Below are 27469 nucleotides of genomic sequence, written 5' to 3' on the forward strand. Positions count from 1 at the left end.
GGCAGAAACATATTGTTTACTTACCACTGCCTTTTTACTGCCTGTATGGAGATTTATGGAGATTCTCCAGGTTTGACCAAATGTTGGCGCTGTTGACAGGCAGTATTCCTTGACAATCCAAAATCAAATTTGATTTGACAATGGCTGTCTTTTTTTAAAACTCCTTTGCAGAAGTGAATAACATTCCTTACAATCACCTAAGATGCATTGTCAAGGTGCACAATGTGATTTTTAGTCTGGGAATAAGCTTAGTCCTACTCCAGTCACCTTTTCAGCTCATATCACCTGATTTTACTTAACAAAAGGCACATCTCTATAGGTGGTCCAGGTGTACTCTGACGTGGTGTGTGGCAGGGGGGTTCCTCCTTGTTCTCTATTGGGGGGAGGCCGATGACATCAGTGGGCACCATCAGGCCTCCTTGAATGTCCTACTCCATGAAGTTTGTACTTGTGTCTAAAAAAATAAATACCTATTTTGCTCAAAACATATATTTGTGTGTACGTTACTGTACTTAGACATAGGTACTTTTCCTGTTGAATATCCCATTTAAGCTGGCTCTGGTAAACCACCTTTTGAAGTTGTTTCGTCTGGTCGGTCTTTGATCCATTTTTGTTTGGCGTTGCGAAATCAGTTTAATTACTGACATTTACTCTGGACTAATCTGTTTTCTCTGCATGATTTATTTGATGTCTACACTTGTTCCTAACTGGTAATTGACCCGCTTATAACTCTATGTCCAGTAATTCTCTGACCATGTCGTGTGGGAGTCTCTTTAAAAGCACGACAATGGGCCGCGTTAAGGCATCAGCATGCATGCTTCAGTTCGGCTGGCACCCTTAAAAGACCTTCACTTGAAAAATGAGAAAAAAAGCGTCAATAGTACGGTTTGTTAAAGTTTAGATGCCGTAGCAAGTATACAATTCCTCAAAATGGTCAGAATTAATCCAAGATCATTTATTTAATTTGTCTTTGTAAAATCGTCAAAATTATCTTAGTAGCACCTCTGACAAAGGCTGCCTTGACCTAATCCTGTAGGCCTCACCTGGGCAGCATGAATAATGATGGCGATTCTATGACTCAAGCTTAACAATTCCATAAGTTCAGCTCCGGCCAGTCGGAGAAAGATCATTAGCATATAATTGCATATGTAGCAGCCTTCAAGTGATTGCTCTTCTGAGTCTTTTAGCAATATGATAATGTATTCATAATAGGATATTCTGTAGCCTAGTATCAAGTACTTTCACTTAACTAAATGCATTTATTTTTACATCATTAACATTAACAACATTTAAGTCATTTAGCAGACGCTCTTATCCAGAGCGACTTACAAATTGGTGCATTCACCTTATGACATCCAGTGGAACAGTCACTTTACAATAGTGCATCTAAATCTTAAAGGGGGGGTGAGAGGGATTACTTATCCTATCCTAGGTATTTACTTCTGTTTTCTTACATGCTTATCCACTGGTGTGCAGACCTGTAAAATATTTTCTTTCCATGTTTTCAGCATCATAGTCTTTTGATTTTAATCTCCTCTCTTCTCCTTCAGGTTTGGACTGGTGTACATGGGGGAACAGCAAGTGGAATTCTGGGATGTTTGCGATGTCAGCGAAGGAACAGTAGGACTTGTATTTCTACAGGTAAGAACCCTAAGTCTTCGTCTGTTTCTGATATGGGTGCATGACTGACAGGAAGGAACACAGGGAATGGAACGGTATGCTCACACAAAACATGTCATAGCCATCCACCGTTTCTCCATTTGGTCTTGAAAACGATCTATGTAAGTTCGCTGTCACACGTAAATAGGAGTGAGCAGACATCTTGCCCAGATCATCCTGAAGACTATTTTGGACATTTATCTAGGTAGATAGTCTTATTTTAAAGAGGGCAGTGCCCAATGTGGCAACAGGAATAATCGTTGTGACTTTCTAGACATTTACTCTAACTCATCTTAATTATGCAAATAGCTCAGGGCTTGGGATTGGAGTTTTCCACCCTCTGGTGACAGGTCCACTTTCATCGACCGCATCCCAATGCATTCAGCAGCTATACCAAGTGTCGACGTCTGGTCCCAATTACCTCCCCAAACCAGAGGATTTGGCCGCTTTGAGGACCAAAGGGCCCTCCTACAGTAGCTTTCATCAGTTTGTTTTCATATTTCCCTTTGGTTAGCTTTCCTTCTCCTCTTCGCCTTTTTTGGCCCAGCCAAGGATTATTTTATTTCTTCCTCCCATGCTGACCGTGGTTATGTAAACTCTCCTCTTGATTCCCCTTTGATTCCACCCAGTCCAAGTTGCCACTTTGCCAGCTAGGAGCACTAGCTCCCACAAAGCCCAGTGTTTCGATTACGTTGTGGAATCGGATCAGGGACTATTTCTTCCCAGGCTGGCCGGGTGGGTGAAGGGGGGGAGGAAGTGGAGGGGTAGGATTGAAGGTGGGGGGTGGGTGCGTACGAGGAAGGAGTGTCGTTGTGTGTGAGCTGTTTACTCCTCCACTAACCTCTCCTCGTGGCCCTTGTGGCAAAGCAACCACCATTGTCACAACAACCATATCCGTTTTATTCCCGTCTTTTTATTTCTGTCCTTACCCCATTATTAAACCTTTTCACACAAAAGCCAAACATTGAGGAAACATTGAGGAAACATTGAGGAAACATTGAGGAAACATTGAGGAAACATTGAGGAAACATTGAGGAAACATTGAGGAAACATTGAGGAAACGTCTGGGAAACGTTGGGAAAACACACCGGCCGTTCAGACCCTTTTCATCAGCACCCTTTGGACTCCCTCTATTCTAAGGCAACAGTTGTCACCATGTCAGAAACATTTTGTTCTCAGTTTAGTAAACCCTTTTCCGCTATTAGTCTTTCTCGTTACCCGGTTAGACAAATGCTCCGGAAAATGCAGAAAACCTTGAGGAAACTTAAAGCAGACATTTGTCAGTTGCTCGTTATCGCAGATTATCACGGAGTAACCTTTTGTCTCCATTAGTTCCCTTACCTCTCAGTATGTTCCCTATGGCTGTAGCAGCCCTCAGCCAAGCCTGTGATTTGAGCTCTGTTTAAACTGTACTTCCTGTGGCCTTGGAGCGTGTGCCTCCTGAGTGTCTTATTATTGTCTAAATTTTCACTGGGATTTGTCTGGGAGGGGACTGATTTTATGGTAACTATGTACACACACACAGTGATTTCTTGAGGAAGTGGTGTTTTGGTTGACTGCTGGGGCCTCCCCACGTCCAGTAGCTGGTGCCCTTTCTCAGTGTGTTTAGCCAGCTGCTCATCTCTCTCACACACACCCATATTACAGGGAAATGATCAGACAGGGAAGACAGGAAACCAGCAGCCACACTGCAGGGGAGGTGCCTGCCTGAACTTTACCCCCAGCAGAGACTCCCTGAACATCACACACCTGGTCTAGACACTAATATAACCACAGTGCTATAACAATCAGACCGTGTAATGGTGTCATTCAAAACCCACTGCACAATTTACTTTAGGATTGGTCTTTTAGGAACCATCAGCAACAGTACTTATACTATGAGAGAGAATAGATACGATCAATTATGTTATTAAGGTACAGCAGATGTGGAAATGGGAATGTGTTGTTCTGAACAGTGTCCTGTGTTTTGAGGGGTAGGGAAATGAGATGCAAAGTATGGCGGCGCTCAATCTGCTCAGTCTACTCACCATGTATTGTTTCAGTCAGGTCTATTGATTTAAAATGTTATTTTGTGTAACTGGTCTCCATGCTAAGAGCCATGAGAGCCAACTCCAAACTGACCATGGCAGGCAGTTTTGAAACCAAGCCTAAAGGAACAAATACCAAACCACTTCGGCACTCACACTTGTGTAAACACACACACACTCTCACTGACGTTAGTATTGCTACGACCCTTGCCTTCAGGCCTCTGCAACAAAACCTTGAAGAAATGAACCTCATTTTTTTATTCTGCTTTGCCTTCAGCCATGTCTTTCTGCATGACCATACCTACACCTGAAAGAGTTAATATTCAGCAGTCTCGATCTACATAGTCTCTTTGTAGAGTAAGGTGACTTTCCTTCAGCGACGGAGCAGTATTCATAACAAGCAGGCAGAAGTAATCAAATCATGTCCCTTTTAATCTCCGTCTAACAAACGATGTTCGGCTATAATGCATTTGGCCAAATCTAAGAAAGGGAGGGAGAGGTAACACTCCTTCAGAGGTCGTCCTCTGTTCCCTGTCATCCAATGTCACCTCCATCCATCCCTCTCTTCTTCCCGCTCCGCAGAAACAGTCTAGAATCGTAGTCACCACTTGATTGTTTCTGTGACATTCACATGGCCTACTGTTGATGCTCCAGGGCTGTAGAGGAGACCTTTATCAATAATGGTTTGTGTCTAATGCTCCGTTGCTCAAGTACAGAACATTCTACAGCGTATTAGACATGGGAGGGTTGGTGTTTTAAGATTTGGTTCCTCACCTTTGATGCAGTGGACTTAAATATCCTGCACTGTCAAAGAAAGGCTTTGAAATGGTAGAACTGGGTCAATCCCTTGAGTTTTACAACTGTGTATACGGTTGGGCCAGCCCTGAAACGGCTCGCGTAGAACCATTTCTGTGTTGCCAGTTGTTAGACCATAGTGTCTCAGTTGGTAGAGCAAAGCACTTGCAGCACCAAAGGTTTCGCATTCCTGCTTGGGCCACCTACAGTGCATTCGGAAACTATTCAGACCCCTTTTCCCACATTTTACGTTACAGCCTATTCTAAAATGGATTAAAATCGTCCCCCCCCCTCCCCCTCATCAATCTACACACAATACCATATGACAAAACAAACCGTTTTTAGACATTTTTGCAAATGTATTAAAAATATGTTTTTACATATGTATTCAGACCCTTTACTCAGTACTTATTTGAAGCACCGTGGGCTGCGATTACAGCCTCAAGTCTTCATGGGTATGACGCTACAAGCTTGGCACACCTGTATTTGGGGAGTTTCTCTCATTCTTCTCTGCAGATCCTCTCAAGCTTGTCAGATTGGATGGGGAGCGTCACTGCACAGCTATTTTCAAGCCTCTCCGGAGATGTTAGATCGGGTTCAAGTCCGGGCTCTGGCTTGGCGACTCGACGACATTTAGACTTGCCCCAAAGCCACTCCTGAGTTGTCTTGGCTGTGTGCTTAGGGTCGTTGTCCTGTTAGAAGGTGAACCTTCACTCTAATCTGAGGTACTGAGCGCACTAGAGCAAGTTTTCATCAAGGATATCTCTGTACTTTGCTCCGTTCATTTCCTTCGATCCTGAGTAGCCTCCCAGTTCATGCAGCTGAAAAACATCCCCACAGCATGATGCTGCCACCCTCATGCTTTACCGTAGGGATGGTGCCAGGCTTCCTCCAGATGTGACTGTTGGCATTCAGGCCAAAGAGGTCAATCTCAGTTTGATCAGACCAGAGAATCTTGTTTCTCATGGTCTGAGCGTCGTTAGGTGCCTTTTGGCAACCTCCAAGCTGGCTGTAGGATGCCTTTTTACCTAAGAGTGCCTTCCATCTTCCCACTCTACTGTACAGGCCTGATTGGCAGAGTGCTGCAGAGATGGTTGTCCTTCTGGAAGGTTCTCCCGTTTCCACAGAGGAACTATGGAGCTCTGTCAGAGTGACCATCGGGTTCACCTCCCTGATCAAGAAACTTCTCCCCCAATTACTCATTTTGGCCAGGCGGCCAGCTCTAGGATGAGTCTTGGTGATTATAAACTTCTTCCATTCCATAATTATATTAATTTGCACAAATGTCTGAACCTATTTTCGCTTTGTCATGATGGGGTATTGTGTGAAGGTTTAGGAAAAACCATTTAATACATTTTAGAATAAGGCTGTAACGTAACAAAATGTGGAAAAAGTATACTTTCCGAACGCACCGTATAGATGTAAATGTATTCACGCATGGCTAAGTTGCTTTGGATAAAAACTTCTGCTAAATGTCATGTATTATGGTATACGCTCACCTACCCATTTATTTGGTGCACCACCCCGTTCATGAAAATGGATCGCTCCTACAGACAGGGAGTCATGTGGCCGTTGCTTGCTATATAAAGCAGGCAGACAGGCATCGAGGCCTGAACGTTAGAATGGGTAAAACTAAGCAACTTTGAGTGTGCCATGATCGTCGGTGACCGGCACGGCGAGTCCAGTATCTCAGAAAAGGCTGTCCTCCTGGACTTTTGACACACGACAGTGTCTAGAGTTTACAGAGACTGGCGCGACAAACAAAACATCCAGTCAGCGGCAGTCCTGGGGGCGAAAACAGCTGGTTGATGAAAGGGGTCGAAGCAGTATGGCAAGAATGGTACAAACTAACAGGCGGACCCCAAACAGACATACAGGAGCAGTACAACAGGGGTGTGCAGACCTGCATCTCAGCACAACTCCTCGCTGAAATAGCCAAATCTACTTATTTTGAAGGGGTGTCCACACCTTTTTCTGTGTGTTCATTCACATTGCTCATATTTTGCCCAGATATTCATTTGGAAATGACCTGGACTTTCTAAGAATGAGATGTACCAAATATGAAATTCATGGCAGATATTGTGTAGTGTGAAAGCCACTTAACATACAGTACAGTCTCTTGAGGATTTGGATGAATGCATCCAGGGTCCAGTACTGGAACTCTGTAAGATCTCTAGTAGTTTAACACTGTATGAGCTATTCAGCTGTTCATTCAGCCATTTCTTTCTGATTTAGCTTCCTACATATGTTCAAATGTTACTCCAGAAATACTTCGATAGGGGTTGGATTGTGCCCTTGGCAGCTCAACTGGGTCACAGCCTGCATTGTGGTTGGTTTTGCTATTCAAATGTATTAATATGGGAAAATGTTCCGACCTTGCAGAACGACCGCTGTGGTTTTGTTCGCCTTGGTTTATTTGTTTGTGGGTTGGTCTTTGTTGTTTTAGGGCTGTGCGGATCTATGAAGACTTTCTAGTCTGTTTTGGTTGAGCTTAGAATATTTATCTGGAATGTTCTCCATGGGAAATTAAATAATGAATGTTAAATGTGTTTTAAAAGAAAACTGTAGCATTTTCTCTATATACAGTAATCAATAATGTTTATTTCCCTAAACAATTAGTAATTTTTTTTAGATGTTGCTTCAATATATCCACAACATTTCCCCTACCTCATGATGCCATCTATTTTGTGAATTGCACCAGTCCCTCCTGCAGCAAAGCACCCCCACAACATGATGCTGCCACCCACATGCTTTACGGTTGGGATGGTGTTCTTTGGCTTGCAAGCCTCCCCCTTTTTCCTCCAAACATAATGATGGTCATTATGGCCAAACAGTTCTATTTTTGTTTCATCAGTCCAGAGGACATTTCTCCAAAAAGTACGATCTTTGTCCCCATGTGGAGTTGCAAACTGTAATCTGGCTTTTTTATGGCGGTTTTGGAGCAGTGGCTTCTTCCTTGCTGAGCGGCCTTTCAGGTTGTCGATGTAGGACTCGTTTTACTGTGGATATAGATACTTTTGTACCGGTTTCCTCCAGCATCTTCACATGGTCCTTTGCTGTTGTTCTGGGATGAATTAGCACTTTTCTCACCAAAGTACGTTCATCTCTAGGAGACAGAACTCCTTTCTGAGTGGTATGACGGCTGCGTGGTCCCATGGTGTTTATACTTGCATACTATTGTTTGTACAGATGAATGTGGTACCTTCAGGTGTTTGGAAATTGCTCCCAAGGATGAACCAGACTTGTGTCGGTCTTGGCTGATTTTATTTCCACATGATGTCAAGCAAAGAGGCACTGAGTTTTAAGGTAGGCCTTGAAATACGTTCACAGGTACACCTCCAATTGACCCAAATGATGTCAATTAGCCTATCAGAAGCTTCTAAAGCCATGACATCAATTTCTGGAATTTTCCAAGCTGTTTAAAGGCACAGTCAACTTAGTGTATGTAAACTTCTGACCCACTGGAATGGTGATACAGTCAATTACAAGTGAAATAATCTCTGTTAATAACAATAGTAGGTAAAATTACTTGTCATTCACAAAGTAGATGTCCTAACCGACTTGCCAAAACTATAGTTTGTAAACAAGAAATGTGTGGAGTGGTTGTAAAACAAGTTTTAATGACTCCAACCTAAGTTTATGTAAACCTTCGAATTCAACTGTAGACGGCCTGATGATATTGGGGCATTTTTCAGTGGTCTTCAGAAAATCTAGATTTATTTAGTCTTTCCCCTCAATCTTGATCCTGACGTTCACCTCTTCTCTTATTACACAGTCTTTACTTCCTTCCCTCTCCATCCATTCTCACCCCGGAGATCGACGGAGGAGAGTACATGGGGAGACAGACTGAGGAAGAAGCAGAGACGCAGGAGGGAGGGAGTGAGAGAAAGAGGGGCAAGACTAAGACAATTGTAGACAGTAAAAATACAATGAAAGACGGGGACATAAGGACAAGGCGAGAGACGGTCAGAGAGAACCTAATCAGGAGAAACCAAGCTGTTAAAAGGAGAGCTAGAATGTGCAGAAGATCTATGGTCTCCGGCTGACTGGGGAATCCCCACAGGTACAGCGCTATAGTTAAACAAACATGGACCTGATCAGTCATGGTCTCCGGCTGACTGGGGAATCCCCACAGGTACAGCGCTATAGTTAAACAAACATGGGCCTGATCAGTAATGGTCTCCGGCTGACTGGGGAATCCCCACAGGTACAGCGCTATAGTTATACAAACATGGACCTGATCAGTCATGGTCTCCGGCTGACTGGGGAATCCCCACAGGTACAGCGCTGTAGTTATACAAACATGGGCCTGATCAGTAATGGTCTCCGGCTGACTGGGGAATCCCCACAGGTACAGCGCTATAGTTATACAAACATGGACCTGATCAGTAATGGTCTTCGGCTGACTGGGGAATCCCCACAGGTACAGCACTGTAGTTATGCAAACATGGGCCTGATCAGTAATGGTCTCCGGCTGACTGGGGAATCCCCACAGGTACAGCGCTATAGTTATACAAACATGGGCCTGATCAGTAATGGTCTCCGGCTGACTGGGGAATCCCCACAGGTACAGCGCTATAGTTATACAAACATGGACCTGATCAGTAATGGTCTTCGGCTGACTGGGGAATCCCCACAGGTACAGCACTGTAGTTATGCAAACATGGGCCTGATCAGTAATGGTCTCCGGCTGACTGGGGAATCCCCACAGGTACAGCGCTATAGTTATACAAACATGGGCCTGATCAGTAATGGTCTCCGGCTGACTGGGGAATCCCCACAGGTACAGCGCTATAGTTATACAAACATGGGCCTGATCAGTAATGGTCTCCGGCTGACTGGGGAATCCCCACAGGTACAGCGCTATAGTTAAACAAACATGGGCCTGATCAGTAATGGTCTCCGGCTGACTGGGGAATCCCCACAGGTACAGCGCTATAGTTATACAAACATGGACCTGATCAGTAATGGTCTTCGGCTGACTGGGGAATCCCCACAGGTACAGCGCTATAGTTATATAAACATGGACCTGATCAGTAATGGTCTCCGGCTGACTGGGGAATCCCCACAGGTACAGCGCTATAGTTCTACAAACATGGACCTGATCAGTAATGGACGCAGGTCCCCAAGTACTTAGCCTGGACACAAATAAACACACACTCACTCACTCTGCTATTCTCCTGGGGATTTAATGCAAGTTGACAAATTGTAACATGTCCCCTCTTGCTCCATGCTCTAGCCTCAGACAGGCCTCTCCAATCAGAGAGGGTCATATGAATACTTATGGGCCACTCAACCTGGGTCATATGAGGACTTCAGGAAGCAGTGATTAAGTTTTATTAGTTTGATTTACTGTATGTGAGGTGGGTAGCTGTCATAGTGCCATGCCAAGGGTTGTTTCTACCTGATAATAAAGGCAACGGGGATTTGGGGCGGTTGGGTGTGCAGACATGATTTTGTCATGGCTGGTCAGGAATCTGGACTGTTTTCAGTGTGTTGATACGCTGTTATGAATACAGTCTTTGATTGTATCTCATGGACTGCTGAACAAGGCTCTCCTAACGAGGCTGCACCGCGGTGAAGAGATTGATGAAGACACTAGGGAATTGGAGGAGCAGAAGGTGGGCAAAAAAACCTGTGTAATTATCAGTCTCAGCATCTGTTACCAGACTTTATTTCTTTCTTTTTTAACACAAAGATCCAAGGGTCTGCTTTAGGAGAACGTAGCCTCTCTTCATCGTTGTCCAGCGCCAGAATGACTTTTCATAGAACCCTCCTCAAAATCCCTTTGAAAGCTCTGATCAACACATTAATAGTCATTGACTTTATAAAACATGGTGTATAGAGAAACCAACAGTCTACTTTAGCATGTTTGTGTGAATGATATGTCCACAGTGGTTACTTTAGCTATGTGGCATGGCCTGGCAGGACAGTATATAATTAGATATACACTGTCTGGACATGCTAGTTAGATAGCATGTCCAAACAGAGTATAGTTAGATAGCATGTCCAAACAGAGTATAGTTAGATAGCATGTCCAAACAGAGTATAGTTAGATAGCATGTCCAAACAGAGTATAGTTAGATAGCATGTCCAAACAGAGGATAGTTAGATGGCATGTCCAGACTAGTGTATATAGTTAGATGGCATGTCCAGACTAGTGTATATCGTTAGATGGCATGTCCAGGCTAGTGTATATAGTTAGATGGCATGTCCAGGCTAGTGTATATCGTTAGATGGCATGTCCAAACAGAGTAGTTAGATGGCATGTCCAGGCTAGTGTATATAGTTAGATGGCATGTCCAGACTAGTGTATATAGTTAGATGGCATGTCCAGGCTAGTGTATATAGTTAGATGGCATGTCCAGGCTAGTGTATATAGTTAGATGGCATGTCCAGGCTAGTGTATATAGTTAGATGGCATGTCCAGGCTAGTGTATATAGGTAGATGGCATGTCCAGGCTAGTGTATATAGGTAGATGGCATGTCCAGGATAGTGTATATAGGTAGATAGCATTGGCATGTCCAGGCTAGTGTATATAGGTAGACAGCATGGCATGTCCAGGTAGGTGGGTGGGTGTGGATCAATGCCCCCTCTAGATCTGCCCATCAGTGTTAACAGAAAAGAGTGTGCCAAATCATCTGTGTCTACATGAGGTCATAGTGACCCTGTGGGGACTGAGGTCCATACTGTGTCTGTGTGGGTAGGTTTACATTTGTGGTTGTGTGTGTGTGTGTGTGCATGTGCGCTCCCCGCTCCCCTTTTCTTTAAGCTTCCAACATCCCACCAAACCTCCACACACACAGAGTCCTATTTGTGGTCAGCAGTAGGGGGCTGGGGTGCTGGAGCGGTGTCCATTGTGTTTTAAATAGAGCTGATTGGAACAGAAGGAATAAGAACCCCCCCTCTTCTCATACACTAGAGCTGGGATGATAAACTGAAAATGATTGATACAGACCGAACTGACTATTTATCGAGGACATTTTTCTGATATCGATAATAATGATTAGTGGCCTAAAGGAATGTTTCGTTTGATATGAAGTCTGTTAATATGGGCTATTGCTAACTGGACAATTGATAGCTACAATATTCAAGTAGTAGTTTTAAGGGTGACGTAAGAAAAACTAACTGGTGCACATTAATGTGATGAATTTATTGGTCAATTTATTGTTATCATGATAATTCAGTCTTCAATTGCTCAGTCTTTCTCTGTTTTTCTTTCATTTTCTTGGTCTTCCTGTGTGTCTCTCTCTCTTACTGTCCCCTCCCTCTCTCTTACTATTCTCTCTCTCTCTCTCTTACTGTCCCCTCCCTCTCTCTTACTATTCTCTCTCTCTCTCTCACTATTCTCTCTCTCTCTCTCTTACTATTCTCTCTCTCTTACTATTCTCTCTCTCTTACTATTCTCTCTCTCTTACTATTCTCTCTCTCTTACACTATTCTCTCTCTCTCTTACACTATTCTCTCTCTCACTATTCTCTCTCTCTTACTATTCTCTCTCTCTCTTACTATTCTCTCTCTCTCTCTCTCTCTCTCTCTCTCTCTCTGTCTCTCTCTCTGTCTCTCTCTCTGTCTCTCTCTCTCTCTGTCTCTCTCTCTCTCTCTCTCTGTCTCTCTCTCTCTCTGTCTCTCTCTCTGTCTCTCTCTCTCTCTGTCTCTCTCTCTCTCTCTCTCTCTCTCTCTCTCTGTCTCTCTCTCTGTCTCTCTCTCTGTCTCTCTCTCTGTCTCTCTCTCTGTCTCTCTCTCTCTGTCTCTCTCTCTGTCTCTCTCTCTCTGTCTCTCTCTCTGTCTCTCTCTGTCTCTCTCTCTGTCTCTCTCTCTCTGTCTCTCTCTCTGTCTCTCTCTCTCTGTCTCTCTCTCTCTGTCTCTCTCTCTCTGTCTCTCTCTGTCTCTCTCTTTCTTCTCTCTCCTTTCTTTCTTCTCTCACACGCTCACACTCTCACACTCTCACACTCTCACTATCCTCTGTCAATTCAAGGGTCTTTATTGGCATGGGAAACGTGTTAACATTGCCAAAGCAAGTGAGTTAGATAATATATAAAGTGAAATAAACAATAAAAATGAACAGTAAACATTACACATACAGAAGTTTCAAAACAATAAAGACAATCCAAATATTATATATATATACAGTGTTTTAACAATGTACAAATGGTTAAAGGACACAAGATAAAATAAATAAGCATAAATATAGGTTGTATTTACAATGGTGTTTCTCACTGGTTGCCCTTTTCTCGTGGCAACAGGTCACAAATCTTGCTGCTGTGATGGCACACTGTGGAATTTCACCCAGTAGATATGAGAGTTTATCAAAATTGGATTTGTTTTCGAATTCTTTGTGGATCTGTGTAATCTGGGGGAAATATGTGTCTCTAATATGGTCATACATTGGGCAGGAGGTTAGGAAGTGCATCTCAGTTTCCACCTCATTTTGTGAGCAGTGTGCACATAGGCCGCCGTAGGCAGACATGGCTCTCAAGAGAGTCGCTCTGGATAAGAGCGTCTGCTAAATGACTTAAATGTAAATGTAAGACAGGCGTTCTCAATAGCAAGGCTATGCTCACGGAGTCTGTACATAGTCAAAGCTTTCCTTAATTTTGGGTCAGTCACAGTGGTCAGGTATTCTGCCGCTGTGTACTCTCTGTTTAGGGCCAAATAGCATTCTAGTTTGCTCTGTTTTTTTGTTAATTCTTTCCAATGTGTCAAGTAATTATCTTTTTGTTTTCTCATGATTTGGTTGGGTCTAATTGTGCTGCTGTCCTGGGGCTATGTAGGGTGTGTTTGTGAACAGAGCCCCAGGACCAGCTTGCTTAGGGGACTCTTCTCCAGGTTCATCTCTCTGTAGGTGATGGCTTTGTTATGAAAGGTTTGGGAATCGCTTCCTTTTAGGTGGTTGTAGAATTTAACGTCTCTTTTCTGGATTTGGATAATTAGTGGTTATCGGCCTAATTCTGCTCTGCATGCATTATTTGGTGTTCTACGTTGTACATGGAGGATATTTGTGCAGAATTCTGCGTGCAGTCTCAATTTGGTGTTTGTCCAATTTTGTGAAGTCTTGGTTGGTGAGCGGACCCAGACCTCACACCCATAAAAGGGCAATGGGCTTTATGTCTGATTCAAGTATTTTTAGCCAGATCCTAATTGGTGTGTTGAATTTTGTGTTCCTTTTGATGGTATAGAATGCCCTTTTTGCCTTGTCTCTCAGATCGTTCACAGCTTTGTGGAAGTTACCTGTGGCGCTGATGTTTAGGACAAGGTATGTATCGTTTTTCGTGTGCTCTAGGGCAATGTTGTCTAGATGGAATTTGTATTTGTGGTCCTGGTGACTGGACCTTTTTTGGAACACCATTATTTTGGTCTTACTGAGATTTACTGTCTCAGCCAGGTCTGGCAGAATCTGTGCAGAATATCTAGGTGCTGCTGTAGGCCCTCCTTGGTTAGTGACAGAAGCACCAGATCAGAAGCAAACAGTAGACATTTGACTTCAGATGCTCGTAGGGTGAGGCTGGGTGCTGCAGACTTCTAGTGCCTGCACCAATTTGTTGATATATACAGTGGGGCAAAAAAGTATTTAGTCAGCCACCAATTGTGCAAGTTCTCCCACTTAAAAATATGAGGCCTGTAATTTTCATCATAGGTACACTTCAACTTGGACAGACAAAATGAGAAGAAGAAAAAAATCCAGAAACTAAAATGTGATGGCTCTTTTTTCTATTCGAATGAGGAGGAGGTATTGGCCCAATTCTGCTCTACATGTGTTATTTGGAGTTTTTCTTTGCACTTGCAATAGTCTTGCAAAACTCTGCATGCAGTATATCGATTGGATGTTTGTCCCATTTGGTAAATTCATTATTAGAGAGTGGACCCCATACTTCACTGCCATATAGCGCAATTGGTTCTATAACTGATTGAAAATTGTTGAGCCAGATTCTACTTGGAATTTTAATGTTCCTTTTAATGGCATAGAATGCTCTTCTTGCTTTGTATCTCAGCTCATTCACAAGCATTTCGCTACACTCGTATTAACATCTGCTAACCATGTGTATGTGACAAATAAAATTTGATTTGAAAGCTACCTGTGTTGCTGATATTTAGTCCTAGATATGTGTAGTTTTTGGTGTGTTCTAATAGAACTGTGTCCAAATAGAATTTATATTTGTCATCCTTATTTCCGGAACTTTTTTGGAATCTCATTATATTAGTTTTTTTTAGGTTAACTGTCAGACCCCAGGTCTGACAGAACCTGTGAAGACGATCTAGGTGCTGCTGTAACCCCTCTTTAGTGGGAGACAGCAGCACCAGGTCATCTGCGTACAGCAGACACTTGATTTCAGTGTTTCACCTGACACCAGGTGCTGCCGATTCTTCTGTTTTTGCCAATTCATTAATGTAGATGTTAAATAGTGTTGGACTTATTGGGCAGCCCTGTTTCACTCCCCGTCCCTGAGAGAAGAAGTCTGTTTGCTTGTTGCCAATTTTAACCGCACATTTGTTTTTAGTGTACATTGATGTAATAAAATCTTCATGCCAAATTGAATCAAATGCTTTCTTGAAATCTACACAACACGAGTAGATTTTGCCTTTGTTTTGGTTTACTTGTTTATCAATTAGTGTGTGGAGGGTGTAAATGTGGTCTGTTGTAAAATCATTTTTTAGAAATCCAATCTGGCTTCTGCTCAGGATATTAGGATACTGCAGAAAATCTCCCCAAGTTGCTGTTAACGCAAATTCCTCTAATTATTTGGGTCAAATTTGTCTCCATTTTTACAGATTGGTGTGATCAATACCTGGTTCCAAATATCGGGGGAAAATACCTGCAGTGAGGATAATGTTGAAGAGTTTGAGTATAGCCATTTTGAATTTGTCGTCTGTATATTTGATCATTTCATTTCAAATACCATCAGCACCACAAGCCTTTTTGGGTTGGAGAGTGCATAGTTTGTCCAATAATTGTGATTCTGTAACTGGGGTATCCACAGTATTCTGATAGTCTTTGACTGCTAATTCAAGGATTTGTCATTTTTCTTGTATATATTTTTTGTTCTGGGCTCTTTGTTATATTGCTGTAGAGGTTTGCAAAGTGATTTCTCCACATATCCCCATTTTGGATAGCCAATTCCTCATGAGATTTGTTTAATTTATTCCAATTCTCCCAGAAGTGGTTTGATTCTATGGATTCCTCAATTCCATCCAGCTGATTTCTAAAGTGCTGTTACTTTTTTGTTCTTAGGGTGTGTTTGTATTGCTTGAGTGTTTCCCCATATTGAAGGCGTATATTTTTGTTGTATGGTTCTGTGTTTTTGATAAGATATATTTCTCAATGACTTTCTTAAATTTTTGTAATCATTACCAAACCATTTTTCATTGTTATTTCTGGTTTGCTCTTATGCTTCTTTAAATTAGACAAGGAGGCTAATTTGTCAAACATAACGTTTATGTTCCAAACAGCCAAATGTACACCATTGCTGTAGGAGAATGTTAAGTCTAAAAAGTTGTGGAGAGATTGTATTTCTTGGCTACTAATAGCTTTTTAGTAGATGTTTGGACTCCATCTATAGGCCTGTTTTGTACCATGTCATTTATTTGGCCGTGATGCTTCATGGTTGGGTTCTTCTCTTCTCAGATACACTGTGATTTTACTGTGGCCTGAGAGAGGTGTTAGTGGGCTGACTGTGAAGGCTCTGAGAGTTGCTGTTGCCAAGGGATGAGCTGTAGGTGTACCTACCAAAAGAGTCCCCTCTCAGCCTACCATTGACTATGTACAGACCCAGTGTTCGACAGAGCTTCACGAGCTGTACTCCATTTTTGTTTTTCACTTTGTCATAGTTGTTTCTGTGGGGGTTTGTGGGGAGGGAAAGGTTGTTGCTTCCTGGTAGGTTTTTATCCCCATGACTGTTAAGTGTCTTGTTCTTCTGCTGTTCTAGCATTCAGGTCTCTACAGACCAGTACATTGACTTGGGCCTGAAAGTGACTAATTTCCCCCTCTAGAATGGAGAAACTCTCTTCATTGAAGTAGGGTGACTGAGGGGGCAATGTATGTGGCACAGAGGAAGACGTTTTTATCTGTCAAGATAGCCTCCTTGTTGATTTTTAACCATATAAAGAATTCTCCTGTTTTGACCAATTCGATTGAAATAATTAGTTCAGCTTTATACCATATTAGCATTCCCCCTGAGTCTCTGCCCTGTTTGTTTCCTTTTCATTTAGTGGATGGTATGATTATCTCCCAATATCCTAGTGGACAGCCAGTGGAAACATCACCTCTGCACCATGTTTCCTGTAGTACTACAATATCAACATCATCAATTTCTTTCAGGAAGTCTGGGTTTCTACTCTTTACATAAAAACATTTCCTAACTTTTTTTCTTTACCTTCAAAATGAGACAAACACTCACAATCCAACAAGAACAATTAAAATAGGATTTTTCAATTAAAGTAAACTCTTATGCAAATGTGATTTGTTTATCATTTAAGATATTTGTGTCATGCTACTTGGGTGGGTGAAGTGTGAGGATGGAGTTCTTGTGCTCATCTTACAATGACCCTCGGCCTATCACATGTGAGCATCCATGACCCTCAGCCTATCACATGTGAGCATAGTAGACTCAGCATTTGTTTAATGTCACTCATTTGGTTGGTGGGGGCTGGGCCAGTTGCTCCTCTCTCAGCCTGTGCGTAGCTCTGCCTGCTGGGCTGTGGCTCCTCCAAGTGTGGGTCTGCGGTGGGGGCCAGGGGGGTGGGAGTCCTCGTCTGGGTGGCTCTGAAGCTGGGCTGGGGTGGTCTGTGCTGCGCTGGCTGTGTTGGGCATTGAGGTTGGTGGTGCTGTGGTCGTGGCTGGGGGTTCCAGGGTGCTGGTCCGGGGTGTTGTCTCGGTGATCTTGGCGGGGTGGAGATTGCTCCGCTGTTCCTGGGTGGAGAGGTTGGGCTGCGGTTTAAAGCGACATCCTTGAGAGTCTTGGCAAGGATGGGGACTGTCTCCCTGTACAGGTGAACATGGTCATAGAGACAGTCCAGATCGAGGGTGGGGTGGTGGGCCAGGTGTACATTGGGTCGCAGGGCACAGTCCCGGGATATGCTGGCGTTTTATTCTTTGGATTGTGGCAGTGTGGAAGTCCTTCCTCTGTAGAAGGGTTGACACCACGATTCTTGTGTTGGAGAAGATTGCGGAGGCCTTCTCGATCACTCCCCGTAGTGAAGTCACCACCCTCTCCTGCTGAGCATGCAGTTCGTTGCTTCCGGTATGTATGATTATGTGGCTTGGCGACGTGAGATAGGCCTTATCAAGCAGCTCCATGGCACTCTGCGTTGTTGGGCACCACACCTTTCTCGTTTTGTGTCTAGGGAAGCGTTTCTTCTCCTGAACAAACTTCCCATTTGAGTCCATCAACAGGACGGTGTCAGCCAGTGTTTCTTCTGGACTGGAGGGGGCCGGTGGGTGTTGGCGCTGGGGTGTGGCTGGTCTGTGCCAGTGCCGCTGTTCTGTGGGCTGGGGAGGAGGGGTGCAGCAGACAGGGCAGGTCATAGTGGTGATCTAGCTGCTCCTGCAGCCTGTCTTCTGTCCTCTTTCTCTCCTGCAGCTCCTCTGTGTGGTCAGATCGTTATTACTGTTCTGCCTGTCTTTTTGGAGCTCTCTCACCTCTTTGTTAGATCAGCCAGCTCTCTCTTGAGTCAGTCTCTCTCTTGCTGAACCTCTTCCAGCTGTGTTGCAAGGCTTCTGTCCTGCTCTGTCCTCACCTTGGTTAGGAGCTCCTCTAAGGTGTGGTTGTCTGGTTGCTGTTTGCTCACGCTCTCCCTCAGCAGGACCACCTCCCCTTCCAGTTTGGTGAACTCATCCCTCATGGCAGCCATGGTGGTGAGGAGGGCCTGAGCCTGCTCTGCACTGAGGGGGTTGCTCTCCTCCTGGGGCTTGTCCTCCACTATGGTGGGAAGAGAGGTGCTGGATGTGCCTTTTTTGGGTGGGGAGAGTAGGGGTGAGGGTGGTGCTGGTGGAGTTTGTCTTGTGGGAGGGCATGTCACTGCTGGTGTGCTCTCTCCTTAATGGTCTGAAAGTCTGTTTCAAACAGCCTAATGTCCCAGTCTTGTAGAGGTTGATTGTTATCATGGTGCTGTCGTCTGTTTCTTTGATTTTCAGCTTCCACCCATTACAGATCCCCTCTTTTTTTAATGGATTGGTAGTGAGAGCAGACTGCTGAGCGCCATGCATTTGGTTGGTCAGTGAGGAAGATGAGATTACTCACATCACCGTTTTTGTAGTCTGCAAAGGGGGTTTCTGGCCTCCCCTATAGTAGTTTCTTTTTAAAAGCTTTCCTCATTGTCATTTTTGGCCTCTTTAGGGTAGAGAATGGATTCAGCGCTGAGGGAGAGTTGGGACATGGGGCTCTGTTGCCCCGTTGCCATGACAACTGATTTGTTCGTCTGCTGCTGTTGCTAGCTAGCGCTTATTTAGTTCAAAAACCAACAAAAAGAGTGACAAATCCTCACATAAAAAAAACAGAAGATATGTTTAAAGTTAGTCCGTGCTCCCTTTTGGTTTACTCACTCAGTTTGGTCGTTTGTAGTTGTATTAACTCCCCTTGCTAGGTTTGTTCTAGCTCGTTTTCTTCTGGCCAGCTTGTTAGTCTGCTGGCTAGGTCTTTGTGTGTTGCTTGCTAGAGTCAAAAGTAACTTTGCGCTTCAAGTTAAGTTTTTTTATATTCTGAATGAATAGAGGTGTTGTTCATCACTTCTTGTCTGGAATTCTTTTTCGATTAGAGTGTATCTCATTCTAAAAACAAAGAAATATGAAATATATCAGGAGCTCATGTTGAGCATGACTCGCTCTCCCTCTCTTGCTATCCTCCGGTCTCTTGCTATCCTCCGGTCTCTCTCGCTCTCTCTCTCCGGTCTCTCTCTCTTGCTATCCTCCGGTCTCTCTCGCTCTCTCTCTCCGGTCTCTCTCTCTTGCTATCCACCGGTCTGTGTCTCTCTCTCTCTATTGCTCTATCCATCCATCCACCCATCCTCCGGTTTGTCTGTCTCTTTCTGTCTGCATCTCTTCCTCTCCCTTTGTGGTGGCCACCTCTTCCGTCCTCCCCATGTTGTAATATGGGACCAGTGTCTTTTCATTGGGACCCAGCTGTTGGGGTAGCTCATCCATCATGGCCTGTCTCCACCCCAGACCCACCCCCTCTTTTCCTGGTTGACTGGTCCCTTGGGGAGATGAGTGGACTGGACCATTGGTACACGGATGGATGGGTGGGAAGAGGAGGGGGAATTCCACCTTGGTTAACTTAATGACTGGACCTCGTATGGATTTCATCTCAATCCCAATGGAGAGAGGGTCAACTGGAATATATGTATATATATATATTTTTATATATATTTTTTTATTTTTTTACATCCACTGGCATTGTGGTTGATTGAGGTGTGTGTGTAGGATCTGACCCCTCTGGTTATCAGCTGCTGGGCAGCTGTGTACCTGACACCATATGATCATTAATATTGATTACATTAGGAGCAATATTTAGCCAGACCTCAGGCTATACCTATATCTTCTATATACAATGCCAAACCATAGTGTCAAAGGGCACAAGGTACTAGTATCAGGCTGGTTGCTCGGCTAATTATTAACTGTAGGTTTGCATCCCGAATGGCACCCTATACACTGCACTACTTTTGACCAGAGCTTATGGACCCTATTCAGAAGTAATACACTAGGGTGCCATTCGGGACGCAGCCTTAGAAATGCCAATCAAATTTATTTAGAAAGCCCTTCTTGCATCAGCTGATGTCACAAAGTGCTGTACAGAAACCCAGCCTAAAACCCCAAACAGCAAGCAATACAGGTGTAGTGGCACAGTGGCTAGGAAAAACTACATAGAAAGGCCAGGACCTAGGAAGAAACTTAGAGAGGAACCAGGCTATGAGGTGTGGCCAGTCCTAATCTGGCTGTGCCGGGTGGAGATTATAACAGAACATGGCCAAGATGTTAAAATGGATGTACAGCAGGGTCAAATAATAATAATCACAGTGGTTATAGAGGGTGCTACAGGTCAGCACCTCAGTAGTAAATATCAGTTGGCTTTTCATATCCGATCATTCAGAGTATCTCTACCGTTCCTGCTGTCTCTAGAGAGTTGAAAACAGTAGGTCTGGGACAGGTAGCACATCCGGGTAACATAGCTGCAGGCAGACCAGTTGAAACGGGAGCAGCAGCATGACCAAGTAGACTGGGGACACAAACTACTGCAACATAAATACTGGAGGCTGAGACAGGAGTCAGGAGACACTGTGGCCCCGTCCGACGGTACCACCAGACAGGGCCAGACAGGCAGGATATAACCCCACCCACTTTGCCAACGCACAGCCCCCACACCACTAGAGGGATATCTTCAACCACCAACTTACTATCCTGAGACAAGGCCGAGTATAGCCCACAAAGATCTCCCCCACAGCACGAACCCGAGGGTGGGGGCACCAACCCGGACAGAAAGATCACGTCAGTGACTCAACCCACTCAAGTAACACACCCCTCCTAGGGACGGCATGGACGAGCACCAGTAAGCCAGTGACTCAGCCCCTGTAATAGGGTTTGAGGCAGTGAATCCCAGTGGAGAGGGGAACCGGCCAGGCAGAGACGGCAGGGTGGTTCGTTGCTCCAGTGCCTTTCCGTTCACCTTCACACTCCTGGGCCAGACTACATTCAATCATAGGACCTACTTAAGAGATGAGTCTCCAATAAAGACTTAAGGTTGAGACCGAGTCTGCGTCTCTCACACTGATAGGGAGAACATTCCACAAATATGGAGCTCTATAGGAGAAAGCTTTGCCTCCAGCTGTTTGCTTAGAAATTTTAGGGACAGTAAGGAGGCCTGCGTCTTGTGACCGTAGCGTACGTGTAGGTATGTACCACAGGACCAAATCGTAAAGACTGGTAGGAGCAAGCCCATGTAGGTTAGCAGTAAAACCTTGAAATCAGACCTAGCCTTAACAGGAAGTCAGTGTAGAGGCTAGCACTGGAGTAATATGATACTTTTTTTTGGTTCTAGTCAAGATTCTAGCAACCGTGTTTAGCACTAAATGAAGTTTATTTAGTGCTTTATCCGGGTAGCTGGAACGCAGAGCATTGCAGTAGTCTAACCTAGAAGTGACAAAAGCATGGATTAGTTTTTCTGCATCATTTTTGGACAAAGTTTTAGATTTTTGCAATGTTACTTAGATGGGGGAAAAAGCTATCCTTGAAACAGTCTTGATATGCTCATCAAAAAAGAGATCAGGGTCCAGAGTAATGCCGAGGTCCTTCAATTTTATTTGAGATGACTGTACAACCATCAAGATTGTCAGATTCAACAGAAGAACTCTTTGTTTCTTGGCACCTAGAACGAGCATCTCTATTTTGTCCGAGTTTAAAAGTAGAACATTTTCCGCCATCCAGTTATGTCTGAAACACAGGCTTCCAGGGAGGTCAATTTTGGGGCTTCACCATGTTTCATCGCAATGCATAGCTGTGTCTCATCCGCATAGCAGTGAACATTAACATTATGTTTCTGAATGACATCACCAAGAGGTAAAATATATAGTGAAAACAATAGTGGTCCTAAAACGGAGCCTTAATGAACACCGAAATTTACAGTGGATTTGTCAGAGGACAAACCATTTACAGAGACAAACTGTTTGTTATCTTTCCGGCAGAAAAGATCTAAACCAGGCCAGAACTTGTCCGTGTAGACCAATTTAGGTTTCCAGTCTCTCCAAAAGAATGTAGTGATCGATGGTATCAAAAGCAGCACTAAGGTCTAGGAGAACGAGGACAGATGCAGAGCCTTGGTGTGATGCATTAGAAGGTAATTTACCTCCTTCACAAGTGCCGTCTCAGTGCTATGATGGGGTCTAAAAGCAGACTGAAGCATTTCGTATAGATTGTTTGTCTTCAGGAAGGCAGTGAGTTGCTGCGCAACAGCTTTTTCAGAAATGTTTGGAGAGGAATGGGAGATTCGATATAGGCTGATTCGTTTTTTTATATTTTCTGGGTCAAGGTTTGGCTTTTTCAAGAGAGGCTTTATTGCTGCCACTTTTAGTGAGTTTGGTACACATCCGGTGGATAGAGAGACATTTTTTTATGTTCAACATAGGAGGGCCAAACACAGGAAGTGCTTTCAGTAGTTTAGTTGGAATAATGTCCAGCATGAAGCTTGAAGGTTTATAGGCCATGACTATTTTCATTAATGTGTCACGAGATATAGTACTAAAACACTTGAGTGTCTCCCTTGATCTTAGGTCCTGGCAGTGTTGTGCAGACTCAAGACAACTGAGCTTTGAAGAAATATGCAGATTTGAAGAGGAGTCCGTAATTTGCTTTCTAATGTTCATGATCTTTTAGTCAAAGAAGTTCCTGAATGTATCACTGCTGAAGTTAAAGCCATCCTCTCTTGGGGAATGCTGCTTCCTAGTTAGCTTTGCGACAGTATCAAAAATACATTTGGGATTGTTCTTATTCTCCTCAATTAAGTTGGAAAAATAGGATGATCGAGCAGCAGTGAGGGCTGCACGGTACTGTCTTTCCAAGCTCGTCAGAAGACTGGTGCAGAGCCATTTCCTTTCCAATTATCTGGAAGCTTTCTTCAGTGCTACGGTATTTTCTGTATACCAGGGAGCTCGTTTCTTATGGCAAATGTTTTCCGTTTTTAGGGGTGCAACTGCATCTAGGGTATTACACAAGGTTAAATTGAGTTCCTCAGTTAGGTGGTTAACTGATTTTTGTCCTTTGACGTCCTTGGGTAGGCAGAGGGAGTCTCGTCCGAGAATTTATAGCATGGCTTTTGATGATCCTTGGTTGGGGTCTGAGCAGATTATTTGTTGTGATTGCAAACATAATCAAATTGTGGTCCGATAGTCCAGGATTATGAGGAAAAACATTAAGATCCCCAACATTTTATTTAACGGGACAAAACCTGGTTCCGGAGTATGACTGTGGCAGTGAGTTGGTCCGGAGACATGTTGGACAAAACCCCCGGAGTCGATGATGGGTCCGAAAGCCTTTTGGAGTGGGTCTGTGGACTTTTCCATGTGAATATTAAAGTCACCAAAAATTTGAATATTATCTGCCATGACTACAAGATCCGATAGGAAGTCAGTGAGGAATGCTGTACACAGCCCAGGAGGCCTGTAACAGTAGCTATAAAATGTTATTGATTGAGTAGGCTGCATAGATTTCATGACTAGAAGCTCAAAAGACAAACTGTCTTTTGTAAATTGAAATTTGCTATCATAAATGTTAGCAACACCTCTGCCTTTGCGGGAGGCGCGGGTGATATGGTCACGAGTGTAACCAGGAAGAAAGGCCTCATTTAACACAGTAAATTCAACTGGCGTAAGCCATGTTTTAGTCAGGCCAATCACATCAAGATTATGATCAGTGATTAGTTCATTGACTATAACTTCCTTGGAAGTGAGGGATCTTAACATTAAGTTGCCCTATTTTGAGATGTGAGATATCACAATCTCTTTCAATAATGACAGGAATGAAGGAGGTCTTTATTCCAGTGAGATTGCTAAAACGAACACTGCCATGTTTAGTTTTGCCCAACCTAGGTCGAGGCACAGACACGGTCTCAATGGGGATAGCTGAGCTGACTACACGGACTGCTAGTGACAGACTCCACTAAACTAGCAGGCTGGCTATCTCATTGTGGTGCTAGGGGAGTTAGAGCCCTGTCTATGTTCGTAGATGAGAGCAACCATCCAGCTAGGATGGAGTCCATCACTCCTCAATAGGTCCGGCTTGGTCCTGCTTGTGAGACCAGCGATTGAGTTGTGAGACTGTAGAGCTCATCAGTCCCCCTAACTGGAATGGGGCCAGAGACAATTACTCGATGCTGACATCTTTCTAACTGATTTACACGCTGAAGCTATGTTGCGCTTGGCGACCTCTGACTGTTTCATCCAAACATCGTTGGTACCGACGTGGATAACAATATCCCTATACTCTCTACACTCGCCAGTTTTAGCCTTAGCCAGTATCATCTTCAGATTAATGTCGGTAGCCCTGCCCCCTGGTAAACAGTGTATGATTGCTGAATGATTCGTTTTAAGTCTAATACTGCAGGTAATGGAGTCACCAATGACTAGGTTTTTCCATTTGTCAGAGCTAATGGTGGTAGTTTCGGCATCTCAGACCCTGTAACGGGAGGAGGACTGACCAGAGAAGGCACGGCCTCTGACTCCGACCCGTTGCTTAATGGGGAGAACCAGTTGAAAGTTTGTCGATTGAATGAGCGACACCGGTTGAGCATTCCTACAGTATTTCCTTCCAGAAGCCATGAGAAAGTTGTCCGGCTGTGGGGACTGTGCGAGGGGATTTATACTACTATCTGTACTTATTGGTGGCACAGATGCTGTTTCATCCTTTCCTGCATTTAAATGACCCTTTCCTAACGATTTTGTATGACGCTGGGCTTGCAGCGCAGCTATCCTCGCTGTAAGGCGATCATTCTCCTGTATATTATGAGAACAGTGACTGCAATTAGAAGGCATACTGTTAATGTTACTACTTAGCTTCGGCTGGTGGAGGTCCAGACGAAGACTTCCAGTTAAAGCCTCCGATGGTGAAAAAGTTGAATGAAAAAAGTTGAGCGAGGGGGGGATATAAAATGGTAATTAAAAAGGTTAGCAACAGCACTTAAACAAGTCTACAAGACACATTCCTTTTCAATCTGAGTAAATATCCTCCCGCCTCATCCTTGATGGTGAGATGATTAAACAGGAGGAGGATGAGGAAATGTGTGTGTGTGTGTTCCTTCCAAGGTCCGGTCAGGGAGACCTTGTTTATGATGTGAGCCGCACTGTACTAGACTGACGTTACGGTTTATGTGGTCTCTTTCATTCCTGTGTAATGAGGTGTGTGTTTTGTGTGACCCTTGTCCTGTCTGGGAAACTGTGATGAATGGGACTGTTCTAGTGGAGGTGTGAGACTTGACTGGGGAGTGTTGTCTAGTGTGCACACACACACACTTTTACGTTGTTGTCTGTCCCCCTCTCTGTGTGCCATTTGGGTGTGGCAGCTTGCTTGACTACTCAAACTGAACTCTTCTGCTGCTCTATGCTCGCTACATACTTCAGTCTGTGACTGACATCATTGAAGTGTTTTATGGAGACGTCAAAATGAGGGGTATAATTCAAAACAAAGGCATCAGCGACTGGATCATCTAAGTATCAAAGCCAATGACACATTTTCTAAAAGCCTTGTTTCCCACGTGTGTCCTGGCCCTGGTTCAACCCATCGGTTTCTGGGACCAATCAGAACTTTAGAATGTGTTTATTTGTTAGAATGTGTTTGCGTTCTAGAAGTTGTATAGGGAAGTACTCCGATCCAAACTCAATGCGGTGAAGAAACTAACGTCCGAGAGCTTAGCGTTTGCCTGGAGCAAGGAGTCTGGGTAGCCAGGCAATGTGTGTCATCTCTGACCATGCTTAGAATAATCAAATCACATTTTATGTTTAGGAGATGTTATTACGGGTGTAGTGAAATGCTAGTGTTTCTTGCTCCAACAATGCAGTAATATATATAACAATTCACAACAATACACACAACCTAAAATAATGGAATAAAGTTGAAGTCGGAAGTTTACATACACTTAGGTTGGAGTCATTAAAACTTGTTTTTCAACCACTCCACTAATGTCTTGTTAACAAACTATAGTTTTGGCAAGTCGTTTAGGACATATACTTTGCATGACACACGTCATTTTTCCAACAATGGTTAGACAGATTATTTCACTTATAACTCACTGTATCACAATTCCAGTGGGTTAGAAGTTTACATACACTACGTTTACTTGGAGAATTCCAGAAAATGATTTCATGGCTTTAGAAGCTTCTGATAGGCTAATTGACATTTGAGTCAATTGGAGGTCTTATATTGGATGTATTTCAAGACTTACCTTCAAACTCAGTGCCGCTTTGCTTGACATCATGGGAAAATCAAAAGAAATCAGTCAAGACCTCTGGAAACAATTGTAGAACTCCAAGTCTGGTTCATCCTTGGGAGCAATTTTCAAACACCTGAAGGTACCACATTCATCTGTACAAACAATAGTATGCAAGTATAAACACCATGGGACCACGCAGCCATCAATACTGCTCAGGAAGGAGATGCATTCTGTCTCCTAGAGATGAATGTACTTTGGTGAGAAAAGTGCTAATTCATCCCAGAACAACCGCAAAGGACCTTGAGGAAACGGGTACAAAAGTATCGATATCCACAGTAAAACGAGTCCTATATCAACATAACCTGAAACGCCACTCGGCAAGGAAGAAAGCCACTGCTCCAAAACCGCCATAAAAAAAGCCAGACTACGGTTTGCAACTGCACATGGGGACAAAGATAGTACTTTTTGGAGAAAAGTCCTCTGGTCTGATGATGAAACAAAAATGGAACTGTTTGGCCATAATGACCATTTTGTTTGGAGGAAAAAGGGGGAGGCTTGCAAGCAGAAGAACACCATCCCAACCGTGAAACACGGGGGTGGCAGCATCCTTTTGTGGGGGTGCTTTGCTGAAGGAGGGACTGGTGCACTTCACAAAATAGATGGCATCATGAGGTAGGACAATTATGTGGATATATTGAAGCAACATCTCAAGACATTTAGTCAGGAAGTTGAAGCTTGAAGCAAATGGGTCTTCCAAATGGACAATGACCCCAAGCATACTTCCAAAGTTGTGGCAAAATGGCTTAAGGACTACAAAGTATTGGAGTGGCCATCACAAAGTTCTGACCTCAATCCTATAGAAAATTTGTGGGCAGAAATGAAAAAGTGTGTGTGTGAGCAAGGAGGCCTACAAACCTGACTCCGTTACACCAGCTCTGTCAGGAGGAATGGGCCAAAATTCACCCAACTTATTGTGGGAAGCTTGTGGAAGGCTACCTGAAACGTTTGACCATAGTTAAAACAATTTAAAGGCAATGCTACCAAATACTAATTGAGTGTATGTGAACTTCTGACCCACTGGG

General features: G+C 43.8%; 1 protein-coding gene across 1 annotated transcript in view; it reads left to right on the forward strand.

Moving 5' to 3' along the window:
• The window catches only part of LOC124026771 (plexin-B1-like), a 158454-nt gene that overhangs the window by 34200 nt on the left and 96785 nt on the right, over positions 1–27469 (forward strand). The window contains 1 exon segment of the mRNA XM_046339515.1: positions 1551–1641. The gene's annotated coding sequence lies outside the window, so the exon portion shown is untranslated.

Source organism: Oncorhynchus gorbuscha, linkage group LG03 (assembly GCF_021184085.1).
Source record: "Oncorhynchus gorbuscha isolate QuinsamMale2020 ecotype Even-year linkage group LG03, OgorEven_v1.0, whole genome shotgun sequence".
Classification (NCBI taxonomy): domain Eukaryota; kingdom Metazoa; phylum Chordata; class Actinopteri; order Salmoniformes; family Salmonidae; genus Oncorhynchus; species Oncorhynchus gorbuscha.